Source organism: Capricornis sumatraensis, chromosome 8 (genome assembly GCF_032405125.1).
Source record: "Capricornis sumatraensis isolate serow.1 chromosome 8, serow.2, whole genome shotgun sequence".
NCBI lineage: Eukaryota > Metazoa > Chordata > Mammalia > Artiodactyla > Bovidae > Capricornis > Capricornis sumatraensis.
In genome coordinates, this window is record NC_091076.1 from 21,306,018 (window position 1) to 21,309,349 (window position 3,332).

At 47.6% G+C, this 3,332-nt stretch overlaps 1 non-coding gene across 1 annotated transcript; it reads left to right on the forward strand.

Moving 5' to 3' along the window:
* The first annotated feature begins 2,819 nt into the window (after positions 1–2,819).
* On the forward strand, positions 2,820–3,002 carry LOC138084950 (U2 spliceosomal RNA). Its single transcript, XR_011145345.1, has one exon. It is a non-coding gene; the product is annotated as a U2 spliceosomal RNA (small nuclear RNA).
* Positions 3,003–3,332: the final 330 nt, after the last annotated feature.

Sequence of the window (3,332 nt, forward strand, 5' to 3'; positions counted from 1 at the left end):
AAGGTGACAAGGAGTGGGAGAGGGACTGGATTCGGGGCCAGCGGGGAGGGAGGGAGGAGCACGACAGACCCACAGCCGGGCCGGAGGGGTTGGGATAGGATGAGCCTTGGGCACGTGTCCCAAGGCCCAGGATTGCAGGCGGAAGGAAGTAGGCCTGTTTGTCCTGAAACCTGATCTTTCAAGCAGCTGTCCCCCTCAGCCTAATGGACCACAGGAGGGGATAGAGGACGCACAGGCTGTCCCTTCACAAGGCATCATTTCCACCAGCATCCCACCAACTCTCTGAGAGCACAGGCATCACAGGAGAGTCACAAAGAGGGGTGACAGGGTCTCTGCCCCGCTGGGTGAGATGAGATGGTTGGATGGCATCGACTCAATGGACATGAGTTTGAGCAAACTCCAGGAGATGGTGAAAGACAGGGAAGCTCGGCTTGGTGCATGGGGTCATGAGGAGTCGGACACGACTGAGCGACTGAAAAACAACCGCCACAGGGTGCAGCCCCCAACTTTTCTCTTCCCACATTCCCTGAACTGGAATCTGTGCAGCCTTGTAGGGCTCCAGGCCAGTGATTTCTGACCTGGTCATCCCCAGGCTCCAAGTGTCCCGGGAGGCAGTTTTGGAATTTTGGTGAGCTATTTTAGTGTTTATAGACACGTCTCACAGAAATCATATATTTTCTGTCATAAGGCTAACTCCTGTTCATTCTTCAGAAACCCAACTTAAATGTCCCCCCCTCTGGGAAGCTTTCCTGACCTTTCACATGTCAGGTTCCCAGCAGGAACAGATGGCTCATTGCAGCTGGGTAACTGAGAATTTAAGAAGGGACTACTGAAAAATCTATTGGCAGATATTGCATTGCTTAAATGCAGACTCAAAAAAAAAAAAGATACAAATGAACTTATTTCCAAAACAGAAACAGACTCACAGCCTTAGAGAAGGAACTTATGGCTACCAGAGGGGAGTGTTTAGGGAGAGGGATAGACTGAGAGTTTGCGATGGACATGTACACATTGCTCTATTTAAAATAAATAATCAAAAAGGACCTACTACATAGCACAGGGAACGCTGCTCAATATTCTACAGTTACTTAAATGGGAAAAGAATTTGAGTAAGAATAAATAGATGTATATGGTAAAAATATATATATAACTATTGGCAGGATTAAGGGACATGAATGACAACATCTCAAGACCTTACTCACCCAAGCCCTAAAGAGACAAGGGAAGGAGGCACTGACCGGACCCCTGCAAGACCTGTTGTGATAGAAGGGGCTGCCTGGCAGGCTCTGTGGCCTTTAGAAGAGATCACATCCTCAGCCTGCCCATGGTGGCTGATCAGGGAGGGAGCTGACACTCTCCCCAGGCCAAGGCCTCCCATTGGCAGCACCCACCTGGAAGCTGGAGGGCACAAGAGCCATTGATACAGTCCTTCAAGTCAGACCTCAAGGTCCAGGGCTGGGTGATCTGGGCGTAGCATGGATTTGGAGGGACAAAGGACAATATCCAGCCTACTTCTGGTGTTAGCTTAGGCTGCCATAATCAAATACCATAGACTGGATGGTTTAATCAATAGAAATTTATTTCTCACCATTCTGGATGCTGGAAGTCCAAGATAAAGGTGCTAGTCAATTTGGTCCCTGGAAGGACTTTCCTCCCGGCTTGTCAATGGCCACCTCCTCACTATGTCCTCACATGGCCCTTTTTCAATGCACGCGCACGGAGAGAGAGAGCTTTCCTATATACTCTTATAAGGGCACTGATCCCAAAATGGGAAATCCCAGCCTCGTGACCTCATCCAACTTTAATCACCTCCCCAAAGCCCACCTCCAAATACCTTCACGTTGGGAGCAGGTAGGGCTTCAACATATGTGTCTGCGGGGACACAGGCATTCAGGCCACAATACCTCCTCAGGGTGGTTCTGCACTGACTTACTGTGTGACTTCAGATGACTTACTTTGCTTCTCTGGGCCTCAGTTTCTTCATTTGTAAAAGTAGGGTAACTACGAAGATTAAAAAAGATATCAGGGAACACATAGTTTTTCAAGGCAGAAGTTCAGTGTGTTTCCCTTTGCCTGGCAAAGCAATAAAGCTCTCATTTCCCTTTAGGTGTTGTTTAGTCACTAAGTCGTGTTTGACTTTTGTGATCCCATGGACTGTAGCATGCCAGACTCTTCTGTCCTCCACTCTCTCCTGGAGTTTGCTCAAATTCATGTTCATTGACTCTGCGATTCTATCTAACAGTCTCATCCTCTGCCATTCCCTTCTCCCTTTGCCTTCTATCTTTCCCAGCATTAGGGTCTTTTTCAATGAGCCAGCTCTTCCCACCAGGTGGCCAAAGTATTATAGCTTCAACTTCAAGAACAGTCCTTCCAATGAATACTCAGGGTTGATTTCCTTTAGGATTGACTGGTTTGATCTCCTTGCAGTCCAACGAACTCTCAAGAGTCTTCTCCAGAACCACAATTCGAAAGCATCACCTCTTTGGTGCTCAGCCTTCTTTATGGACCAACTCTCACATTCATACATGACTACTGGAAAAACAATAGCTTTGACTATAACAGACCTTTGTCAGCAAAGTGATGTCTCTGCTTTCTAGTACATTGTCTCGATTTGTCATAGCTTTCCCTCCAAGGAGCAAGTGTCTTTTAATTTCAGGGCTGCAGTCACCATTGCAGCGACTTTGGAAGCCCAGAAAATAAAATCTGTCACTGCTTCCATTTTTTCCCCTTCTATTTGCCATAAAGTGATGGGACTGCATGCCAGAAAAGAGAAAAGAAAGGACTTTCCTGATGGTCCAGTGGTTAAGAATCTGTCTTCCATAGCTTCTCAACCTTTTGGCTAAGATCAAGTGTAGCATCTGTTCTTATCATTTTAATATCTGATACATCCTTTATGTGAGGACAATATATTAAATGGATTTTTGGAGAGTTGATGATGGACAGGGAAGCCGGGCATCCTGCAGTCCATGGGGTTGCAAATAGTCGGACCCGACTGAGCAACTGAACTGAACTGAACTGGAGCAGGGAGTTGGAACAGAAACTTGCTCCGGAGGTTCCACACATCAACCTGGTACTGCAGTACTTCCAGGAAAGGTGCACCCCCTCCGGGGAATTAAAAAAAAAAAAAGAATCTGTCAGCCAATGCAGGGGACATGAGTTTGATGGATTCCACATGCCTGGGGGCAGCTAAGCCCGCGTGCCCCAACTACTGAGTTTGAGCTCTAGAGCCTGTGAGTTCCAACTACTGAGCCCACGTGCCAGAGAGCCCGTGCTCTCAAATAGGAGAGGCCCACATACCGCAACTAGAGAGAGCCCGAGCAGCAACGAAGACC